Source organism: Phalacrocorax carbo, chromosome 8 (assembly GCF_963921805.1).
Source record: "Phalacrocorax carbo chromosome 8, bPhaCar2.1, whole genome shotgun sequence".
In the NCBI taxonomy this organism is placed as follows: domain Eukaryota; kingdom Metazoa; phylum Chordata; class Aves; order Suliformes; family Phalacrocoracidae; genus Phalacrocorax; species Phalacrocorax carbo.
In genome coordinates, this window is record NC_087520.1 from 36,771,805 (window position 1) to 36,783,976 (window position 12,172).

General features: G+C 36.4%; 1 protein-coding gene across 6 annotated transcripts in view; it reads left to right on the forward strand.

The window, feature by feature from the left end:
• Positions 1-12,172, forward strand: part of CDH11 (cadherin 11) — an 84,142-nt gene that overhangs the window by 20,363 nt on the left and 51,607 nt on the right. The gene's annotated exons all lie outside the window — the stretch shown is intronic.

The window sequence follows — 12,172 nt, forward strand, 5'->3', positions numbered from 1 at the left end:
CTAATTATTTCAAGCATAATTATGCACTTCAAAATTTTGGGAGTACTAAATTATCTGCAAAACACTAAAACAGGTAGCTCATATGCATCTTATCATCCTCAGAAGCAAATAGTATTAGAAGTCTCTTGAAGAGGCCATAGATTGCTGCAAGGAAGCTGAGTGAAGAGGATTGAATTACTTATGCCAGAATATTTACATGGCACTGAGCCTAAATGGTTGTTAGAAGAGTTTCTGCTATTGAATGATCAAGATAAAGCTGCTACAGACCTTCCAACTCATTCATCTGTACAAGCTTTAATTACCTAAACCTGGACCGGACTTACTAAATCAGTCTAGTTCTTCTGAATGGCAGTCATTAAATAACTTGCCCCCAGTAATATCCTGGTGTGAGCTGTTGCTTCTAAAGTCAGTTGGAAGAATCACTATTGGGATAGGGATCTTTAAGCCAGGGAATACCAACACTTTTCTTAAAAGATTCTGATAATAATAAGAAAAAGAGTGAAAATTAAGTTATTTTTTACAATTATCCTTTTCAGATTTATTTTACATCTTTCAGCTCAGAGAAGACAACCTCTATTTTTAGTGGTTTTTCTGTATAAAATAACTTTTGTGCTCTTTCAAATTAGATATTATGTATTTGTTATATTCTCACAGAGCCTGAGAAAACCAAGTGGCATATTTTTGATTAATTGATCCCTATTGAAATCTATAGTCTTGTCCTTACCATTGAAAAATTAATTTTGTGAAAACTCCTTACAGTATATCTGTTCACAAGATATTTCCTTTATTTCATTTGATCTTTTCCCGTTCTTTTTCTCAAGAAGTTCAACGCTACTAATTCAGTTCTGATTACTTTTTTTCCTTAGATTTAAAATGGAGGAAATGTAAAAAAATTTGTTTCTGCAGTAAACTGTTCTTCAAGGAGGTGGTGAGGGTACTACAGAATGAGACAAAATTCACATAAATCTGGCTGTAATAGTCTCCTGAGGAACTGTTAAGGTTTTTGGAAAAAAGAGTATTAAATCAATACAGGCTAATAATTTATTTGAAGTGTTTTCTCCAGAATTCTATAGAATTTCAACAGATTCTTTCCTTATTCTTGAACTGTTATTTTCTCCAACTGCTTTTAGCATAATGTTAGCAAGTACTATTTCACTCATAGAACAAATAGATGCAATTCTTTATGTAGAAAAGAGAGGGCATTTACTACCTTGAAGTTATTGTTTCTCAGATGCTAAAATAGGCAAAAATCATAAAGCAACAGACTTGCTGTGATTTTAGATATTTCTTTCCTGGAACAAAAAAAAATCTAGAATTTTTAATTCACACGAAAATTAATTCTATCCCTTAGTATTCTTAGCAAATGACTCATGTAAGAGTTTTCAAAGTCATTAGCAAATCTTTCTTTTGATAAGATGGAAGATTGAACTTAAGAGGAATTGCCAGCTCCCACATCGTGTCAGTTGGACTCAACTGAAACTGGTTTCCAAATGTATTTCTTTGTCTGCGTCTTGTTTTTGTATAAGGCAGACTATATGGATTTATTGGAAGTCATATGGATACATGGAAATGTATGTATAGTTAGTGGGAGAGTCTTATGTTTCATGTAGCATCAGTAGCAGCTGTTTCTGTTTAGCATGATGAGAACAGAGAAAATCCACTAGATTAGACTCATGGAGCTACTGAATATAGAGGCGGCCTGTATGGGTAAGATGTCTGAAATAACATCTTCCTCCATATTAGTATTTGTAATTAGTTTTAGGTCAAGACAGTAACAGCAAACAAAATTTGCTTCGAAAGTAAAAGATGTTACCTTTCAAAGAAATTAACTCTCTCTAAACATTTTGCTCCAAGTTTAAAGTTTTTTGTGGTTCAAAATTTTAAAAAAAACCCATAAATTTCTAGTGAAGAAGATATGTTTTTGGTCTTGTTCTGCAGTAGAAAGTATTTGCTAATATAGTTATGCCAGGATATATATATCAATAATGATCCTTAATTTAAGCACAGCATGTGCTGGCAGAGGAATGCTTTTATCAGTTCATTAATAAAACTCATATAGCAGAAATTATTGGTCTTTGCTGGCTGAAATACTTCTATTCTCAGGTTTTTCTCTTACAGCGTTGTCAGTGAGGAGGGGCTGAAATCATACATCTCTCATGTAGGCTGGACCCATATTTTCAGGGTGCCAGGGAAAGTGAGATTGCTAATTTAGATGTCTCTAAAGTTTCTGCTACTTAAAAAAAAATAAAATATAATTTTAATGAAACATTGATATCATCAACAGAAAAAGGTATCAATGAAAAGGGATTTTAAGTCCTGTAAAAATGACAAAAAAGATTGATAGAGTATATGGGTTAATGTCACATTTTGTAATCTAGGGGGATCTTAGTAAAAAAAGTGGGTTCTTCTCCTACCATTGTGATTCTTGTAATAACTTGTTTTATGACCTTTATCCAGTTCATTCATTGTTTTACACCTTCCCAGATGGCTGTGCCCATCTCTTATAATATGTTTGCACATGGTTTTAGAAATCAAAAGCCTTTAGGGAAATAGGTCGTACTGTCAAAATAAGAATAATTTCCAACCTGAGTAATCTAAAATGTCTGAAGAGTTTTCTTACATGAAAGCCTTGTACAGAAGACTAAAAACCTGCAAATGTAACATAGCCTGAGTACAGGTGAATATGGCCAACACTGCTCTTCAATTCAGAACCTGCAGAGGAGTTATATGTAACTATACACATCAACATTAAATTAGCAAAATCAAGCACTCCTTAGCTTGGAAATGTCACTAATACATTGCTGCTGGAACATATGTGGCATTCATACGCAGTACGGTACAATCCTTAGTAGTTATGGTTAAGCACCATTTTCCATTCTTCTGTGTAGAGCTTTTAAGTACAAAGCATATTTACTCCCGACCCGGGGTGTTTTTCTCTGTGTCTGAAGGCATGATTGTTTAAGGAGAAGTAGGACAAAAAAATAAGTGATAAAGCTCTCAGGCCCCTTTGTTACAGATCAGTCTTTGGATATGTCAATAACAGTTACATGAGGACAAAACTGCTAAATCGGTACAGCTCTTTTGCTTCTTGCCCACCAAGAAAGCTAATATTACCGCAGCGCACATGCTCTCTAGCATTTTTCTGCTGTGCAAAAAGCTGTTATCGCTGATAACTGAGAAATTATCAATGCCAAGTTCTTGTTCTTTCAAAATCAGCTGGCTAGTATTTCTTTAGGTCAGAGGCGTCCTGGGTTATGGTTCTCTTAGGTTAAGATGTGCTAGAGCTGCTAAGCAGAAATGAGACACTAAGGAAGATGTTCAAGCAGTGAAAAGGTGCAAGTGATGAGAGGTACAAATATTAGGAGTATTCCTTTCTATGTAAGCCTTTGTGGGTTTATTTCCCTCCCACCACTATTGGTTTATATGCAATGCATCTGTGAGTTTGTACTATGGGGATTTAGTACAAATGAAGAATTAAATACAGAGAGTGAGAATCAGCTGGCACTAGATCTTTTCTTTGCCAGTAGGTTGGAAATAGTGCCTGACAAACACATTCTTTTTGGTAGTATTGTCCTTTAGCATGAATTCCTGTTTCTTTTTTGTTGTTGTTCTTTCTCCAAAACTTAGATTTTATGAAAATGTGGTGTAGATTTGGTTTTTTCTTTGTGTATATGTAAGAGAGAGTTCTGACTGAATTTTATATGTTCCATATTTCTGTTACTGCTCTGTATTTAATAGACTGCTTTGAATTTTATTATTTTTGTTACATATATTTTCTACATACAAAAATCCCATGAATTAAATAAAATATGTTCTTTGCTTTTGGGATTTAGGAACAAGAAGATGAATTTGGCCAAAACAGGAAAAGAATGACCAGTGCAAATGCTAGAAATATACTTAAGGTTGTGAAAATGACAAATCAAAAGAATATGTAAATTTTAAAGCACATAAACCTAGCTCAGCTTGGGAAGGTAAGAGGGTGACATATTGGCCCAACAGCTGTACTGAAGCGATCTGAGCAATGGCATTTTGGCCATCCAGAAAAAGCTGTGCTCTTAAAGACACAATCAACTTCACCTTGCCTTCCTTCCAGCTGAAGCTGGTTAGTCCTTAGCTCCTGTTAAACAGATACCAGTTACAAGATGTTTTATCTCCAGCAAAAAACTACCTGTGAATAATCTGAACCTGCTACTGAAAACATGCTAGTACATGCAAGACATTAAAAAGGTCAATATCAACTTATTGAATTGGAGCTCTTTCTTCCCAGGAGTAGGAAGAATTTACTCTTGAACTGTATGTAATTTATTTGGGATTGTACTAAATGGTAATGAAGGAGGATGAAGTGCTTGTGCTCACACAATACTGCAGAAATGCTCCTGGTAAGAATACAGGCATCAAACTGAGCTTCTGCTAGTATGTTGCCAGGATTACAGAGTATTACTCGTAATACATCAGGATGGTTTGATCTCTTAAAAGCTCTAGTAGTGAGTTGAACTTGTGCTAGGCTTATTTACTTTTTTCCTAATTTTGTGGGACTAAATTTTGAGTATAAATCAGATGTCACCTGAATAGCTCTCATCATGTTTGTTGTTTCACTGCAGCAAAGCTGTTTCTATTGTCAGATAATAAAAATAATAGTTGCTTAAGTGGGTATATTTTATTAGGCTTCATATCAGTGGAAATTAGCTTGACCAAATCTGTATATAGAAACATTTTTGTGTATATATAGTTGAAATTTCTAAGTATTTTATTATAAGCAGGTGGTTAATTTGTAACAAAAAAAATCATCAGACTGCTCTTCACTTGCAGTGTGTTTGTACAATAGTTACATACTAATATATTAATTGAAAATTAGTTAATTTCAGCAAAATATTCAGCAAACACTTGTGTATGTCATCAGCTTTCCTCACCTCAGTAGACTGCTTGCACAAGGTCACTAACATGCATTGTTAGCATGATCATATTTTATTCTGGTAATTTTTGAGAGCTGTTTGATGCATTTTGAGTTGTGTTGATGGGGTGTACAAGTGATAGGATAACCTTCAGTTTCCTAAATGGATAAGTGTAGTTCTTTGAATTAGGTTTCTGATATGCATATTAGTAATCACAAGTTGAAAGTCTGCTGTGAATTACTTAAAATATGCTGTTTCAGCAAGCATGCTTGATAATCTGAATTCAGGGAAATTTTTGCAGAAATAGAATCTGAAAGTATGTGAAACCGATAAAAAAGGTTTAATATGAAATGAATGTTTATAGATGCACTGGCAATATTTACATAGCTTTTATAATTGCTTATGGATGTATCAGAGTATCTTTGATTTCTTATCATGTAAAAGAAGAATGAATTAGACAGGGGTAAGTAGCTAAATACAGAAACACTCTTCTCTGCTTTCAGATAATTGGAATTAGGTTCTCCTCAATACAACTGATAGCTAAAGTTGTATCCAAGAGTCCAAAGCACAACTGCTCATCTTTGTAAGACAAAGACCTGTAATAGAGGAGCCCGTGATAAATAGCACTGGTTCTGGAGTACCGTGTGTGACAGACCTGTGTGCCAGTGCAGAATGGTTTCCCTGGCTCCCCGCAGCGGCTTGCCCACGTGGCCACTGCACTGCCCACTGCGCTGAACCTAAATGTTTGAGAAAACCCTTAGCATACCACTGGCATCCTACAAGTAATTGTCATTCCTGTAGGATTCCCCCACTCAATACAGTCTTGCTGTTCCATACTGCATACTGCTATTTTTACATTTGTTTATAGTCTGTCCAGATCCAGAACTGAATCGATTTTTTTTTTTTTCTTGAAAATGTAATTGATTTGTAGACTCAGGAATCTAACATCTTTTTTTTCTCACACTGGGGTACTTAAAATATTTCCACTGTTTGCCTTAAAGATAAAAATGAACTTGTGTGTCTTGCCTTCTATCATAGAATGTGAATTTAATGCCAAATGCTTGCATAAAACTTCATAAAAAAAAAAAAAATTTCTTTACAGTTCCAGCTTTAATTGCTTTACAGCCTTGCCATTGAAGGCAATGAAAAGTTTGCAGTAAGTCTTCTTCCCACTCTTTGAATACATAAAACTTATTTTTAACCTTTTAGTTATTGTTACAAGCTGATGACTTCAGCTCTCTGATGCCATTTTCTTACTGACATCTGAGTGAGTCATACAGTCCCTTTTATTCGTTATTTTGTTATTTTTCCCATGCTGGTGATGTATCTTTTGATCCGTCTGGCTCACATATTCTTAAGCTCTGAATTCAGCTGCAAGGTTGGGCACTTCTTGTTAGAGTATTTGTTTTCAACTACTAATTTTTATTTACTTCATCAAATGTGCATTTGACTAAAATCTTTGCAGCTGACTTCCATCGAGGACAGCCGTTTCTTCATACCATGCGATGTGTCTTCTGTACAGTCAAGACTTTCCATCATGGCCAAATTCAGCTTTTGAGCACAAATCTTACCATCCCAAAGTCATCAGGTTTTGTTATGTGGTGACTAACAATCAGTATTTGTTTGATTTACTGTTTCCTCTGAAGTTACTCGTTCTTACTCATAGTAACCTTCGTTTGCCTGATTGTGATCGTTGCTGATAACTGGATTCTGAAACTCAGTTTTTACTTTCCCTTAATATCAGAATGCCTCATGCAGTTTATTACTGAACAGTTTAGAATAAAAGGTAGTTTTGGATAAAGGTTAAATGTAGGCGGGTAGCTTTCAGGAAATGTCAAATGAATTTTAGCAAAATTATGAAAACTTGTTTTCGCAAAGCTTTATGGGATGTAACGTGCTCTGTTTCTTAAGGATAGCAAAGTCCTCAATATTTTGGGTAGTTATCTCTCCAACCGAATTTGGATGTTAGTTTTGTTGAGAGTATGAAAGTTAGATAAAAGTAACTTGACCCTGAAATTTTTTTCACATCGTTTATATGTCCACACAATTTGTAATGACAAAATTTTGTCCTCTGGCTCATTTATATTTCAGAATGTTTGATGCTTTTCCAGTCTATAATTGGGTTAAAATTACACATGTAAGCAACTTTCATTCCTCTGGCTAACAACGCAGATAATGCACCTAATCCTGCGTGCTGCCAGCTAATAAACTCCCAGGGAAGTGCACAGAAAAAGCATGCTACTTATCTTTTAAACTTCCTAATCCAGATGCTTTATTTCTTTGTGCAATATACTTGTCAAAATTAGATAACCTTGGTTTTCCTTTCTAATGTCTATAAAATTTCTTTATCCATCTTGGTCATTCATAAATGAATTTCTTACAATTATTTTCACCAAAATAATCTCGAGTTCCTTCTCAGGCTTCAAAATGTTGTTCAAAACCAAAGGGGTTTGCTGAACAGGAGCGTTGCCTCAAAACTCTGCAGCATGCTTGCTTGCACAGAAATCCTACCAAAATCAACGGTGTCCTCAATCTTTATGTCAGCTTTTAATGAGGTATTTGCTGGGGCAAATGCGTTGCCCTGGCAGAGGCAGCTGTGGTGTCCCCCAGCCAGTCCTCCCCTGCTGTCCTGTCCCTGCCTGGTGCAGGGCACGGCTCTGCCTCGGCCAGGCAGGGAAGGACGGGTGCAAGGATACACACAAGTACTTCTAACGCCAGTGTCTGCTTGCAAAAGCTATTAGCTTGTTTGAAAATGTCTGGTTCATATTAGTTAATGTGTTAGATTAGATATTACTTAACAGTAGGAAAGCATAATTGTTGGATCAGGTCTACCTTTTAAAAACCAGGGCTGCTGTATAGTTTGGAAAATATAAAAATATTTTTATAACAGAGAATGGCTCTTGCATTCTTGTTTTCCATGCAAGACCTTCCATTTCAACTGCTTAAATTACTCATTTTAAATACTGTGCTATGTAATCAGTAGACAAGATTGTGGCCTATTTAATATCATGCAAGTGAAAAGGGCATCAGGACCTCCTTCGTTAGTGTGCTATAATATTGAAAGAAATAAGCTTTGAAGCAAAAAGGTCTGCCCAGGGCTTTTACATTTACTCATGAGGTAGGTAGGTTGCTATGGTCCCCACCTGCTGCTCTATCAGGTGTGTTCCCAGTGTTTTTTGAGTAAGTTTAACATTGTGCTGCCCTCTATTCATGCCTTGAGACAAACCTCTGCTCAGATCTCTGTGTGCAATATATGGGCTTTTTTTTTTAACAGCAAGGTATAAAGAATGCCAGCAAGTGAGCTATTGTGCTTTTACTAGCAACTGACTTAGAACAATGTCATCTGAATAAGAAGATAAAGCCTTGGAAATCCCATTTTTCTGCTTTGCAAATGCGTACATGCTGCTACTGGAACATGTTGAGAACCCAATTCAAGTAATCTTGTAGTTCAAAATGGCAACAGTTCTGTGTCATTTGACAAGTTTGGGAAATAACCTTCATTTCAGTAGCCAGTTGGTCCCTTCCTTTTTCCCCCTTTTCAAATCTAACCAAATATCAAATCTATTTGATCTGGAACCCCAGATCAAGATATTGTTTGTGTGGAGGACAGTAGAAAATATTGTGAAATATTTCATAATACCAGCTCAACTGATAAGCTGCTGTTGCTTTAAAAATATAATGTGAAAAATATAATGAGAAAAGTTTGGATTTTGGCCAAAAAAATTTAAAACCTTTATGGTGGATTAAACTGTTGTGCAACTAAATACAGCTTTTCTCTGAAACAACCCATTCCCTCATGTAACTAAATGCTGCCATATGTTTAAATTCTTGCAGGCCTCCTAAGGCTGACCCAGAAGAAATGTCAACAAATGTTTGTGAGTCCTTGTGGCCTTGTAACATTTTCTTTAAAAAGTGAAGAATGGAACAGCAGGAGCTGTAACACTCCCACAGAACAGACATATGAAGGCATATGGCTAACATGGGAGCCTGCTGGCTCTTCAGAGCTTGCTGGCTTCATTCTTAAGGCTCCTTTTTTTTTTTTTTTTCTCAAGACAGCTAAACTTGTCTTTCTGTTTCACAAGTTGCTCTGTTCTACTCAGAGCTGAGTTTAGCAAGCCCGCAGTTCTGTACGGCCCCCAACCTGCCGTGGGAGAGCAGGCATGTCTGTTCCTAGAGGCTGCAGGTTGGTAAACGCAGGTACAGTGCAAGTGGTGTGTCCCTTTAGACTGGTCCTGAGTGTGGCTTATCCCTGCAGTATCTTTAGGCAGTCATTCGCCCTGTATATATAAGGGCTCAGATAGCAATTTCCTCCCTATCTGGACAGTTTCTGGGAAAGTATACTCTTTAGAGCATAAACTTAATGCTGGCTCTGATTTTGGAAATTCAAATAAATTGTTTGCTGAAAGGTACCGAACAGCTGCACTTAAGTTTCCTTGCACATGTGGATTTATTACATTTAACTATGAGGTTTGAGTTTGCTGTTATGGGGGAACATCTTCAAATGCACAGGATCACAAATTTTTTCGAAGGCAATGTGATTTAATCGTATAAGAACTTAAGACTTTCAATAGAATTTATGCTCCTAAATCTCTTTGATGCTTTGGATTATTTTTTTTTTCTTCCCTGTAAGTATCCTTTCCTGCAATGATTATTTTTAATAAATTGAAATATTTCTGTCCTGGAATGAGCTAACTTTAGTACTGGAAACTCAGGGCACAAAGAAATCTATGGAGAAGAACTACAGCTCAGCAACTCCACTTCTAGCTCTCTGTGTTTCGTATTTCTGATAATATGCCATTCTACTTCCTCTTCCTAAGGCACTTACTAACTCCTGTGTAGTATAAAGTACAGCTTTGCAGGTTTATGTGTTTCTGGAGGCTGTAAAGGCCACGCCTGCACCATGCAAGCTTGGGTAAATGTGTGGATTGTCGTATGCCGAGAGCAGGGAAGAGCAGCACATGACTCAGTTTCACAGTGCTCCAGTGCGAGCATGTGTGAGGGACCCTTATGGTGCATTTTGAAAGGGTGTTTTGCCCTGATGCTGTGCAGATGCGTGGGCTTCCCTGCTGTCATCTAAACTTACCTGTTCGATGCAGCACAGGATTTTGCTCTGAAACTTGCAACTTTTGGTCATTTTTGTTTCACTCTATTCATGGATGTGCAGTGTTTTATACCATGAAATCTTGATCTTTTGAGTTAGAGCACTGTGTATTTCTCAATACCACAAGATATTTCTTCACAAAAAGTATTTTGGAAGATAATTTATGGAACCACTCACAAAAATTATACTGCCTTGATGTGGGAGATTGTTGAGGTTTTTTTCCTCAAATGTGGTTGGGAAAGTTCCTGTGCCCTGAAAAATAAAAGCATAAAACCAGCGCATGAATAAAATACAAAAATATAAAAGGAAAAATCCAATATTTAGTGGAGTTTTTGTGGTTTATTCCTCATCCTTTCTCTTTTGCTGTGCACTACAGTTACAGTAATAAGTAAACAATAATGTAAAAACAATGAACATCTTGCATGAGATTGACAGAACGAGTAATTAGATTTCTTTTTATAAAGGGAGTAGGGAAGCTTATTATTGTCATTTGGAACTTCTCAAATGAATTTCCTAAAGTGTTCAGCCATAATTTAGCATGCAGAATGCTGTCTGTTAAAAAGGACTACATTATAATTACAACTGCTGTGAGTACTGCCTGGAGAATCAGCAAGGTGTTGAAGCAAAGTTGGACCACACTGTTAGGTAAACTTACTAGGTGACTTGTTTCCATATAACTCACTTAGGTTGATGCTTTCTGAAAACAAAATAACAGGTTTGTTTAGATATGTTGGGTTGTCAAATATTCGTAAGTCTCGTGAACCTGAAGATAATACCGAAGACGTGAGTATCTACTTAAATTATCCAAATGGAGAGCTCATCGAATTGAACATTAAGTATGTATATAGCCTTATTTTGGCTCAGTTCCATAGCATACATATGGAAAAAGGTTTACTCCCTTAAGTAATAACTACACGGCTATATGATTCTAGTTTTACAGCATCTTGATATTCATTGTGAGAGTAAATTAACTTACCTTCACAATATCATTTTCAGATACAGGTGTTAATTATTATCTCCAGTTTAGTGATGGAGCTGAGGAGCAGAGGGCATGTCGATAAAGTCTATTGTTGGCAGATGGAATCTCTGCCCACCGGAGCTACACAAACATGTTTTATCATGGTGCCAAATCTGAATTAGCAGGTCTGATCACAAGCTCATATGCCTCGGCTCGCAGTAGGACTTGGTGGGTTGGGCACAGTGTGCTGTGCTAACCACATTTATTCAGCTTCAACTCAGCTTGGAGCTTGGGTGGAAAAAGCTCACATCTGCCAGCAATACACTGTGTAGATAGTCCCAGCAAATCTGCCCAAGGCCACCCAGGAGACTTAAGTTATGGCCTGGAATATTCTTCCATCCCTGTCTAATTCAGCTGACAGGGAAACAAAAATTACTGCTGAATGAAAATTATTCCACTTATAGGTTGTTAGATAAGCTTTTGGCAAATAAACCCTTCCATGCGTTTGCTGGGGAGTGGCATTTCTACACAGTTGGCAAAGTGGCTTCTTTCATTATTATAAAGTTAACTTTGTTTTTTATTAGGTTGTTTCCATACGCAGTCTTCCTTTTTGTCTAGATAAGTTAACACTGGGCACTCCTGGCTGAGTCCCAAAAGAATGCAACTGAAACTTAGAGAGTAACTGCATTTCTGGCATCATTTAAGAGAGTGGAGATAGGTTCTCAGCTTTCAACAAACTAGGGGGTTTTTTTCTTTTGTTTGGGTTTTTTTTTTTTTTTTTTACTTTTTTATCATCCTTACTGCTTCATAAATATATCATCTTGGCTTGCTGAATGTGAGTTTACTAGCTGACTGCTAATGCTATAGTACTCTGGAACTCATTTATTGTTATTTAAAGCAAATGCCTTTATAGCACCTAAGACTGTCTCCATCAGGCAAAACTCCCATCGATATCAGTAGGAATTCTTTCCTAATTATGCAGTTTCTCCTGAATATGCACAGTGCTTGCTCTGTTATTATTTGGTTATGCATATTTCTATTTCACAATCATTGTTTTGAAGAAACCTCATAATGCACTTGCTCATAGCTTATAATAATTACACCACAGAAAATGAAAGTCTCGGTGGTATTTGGGAGGCATAATGAATAGCAGGCAAATGTTAAATATTAATGTCGAATATTCTGGTTAATTTTGGCTGTGAACTTCAGTGTTACGAGCGT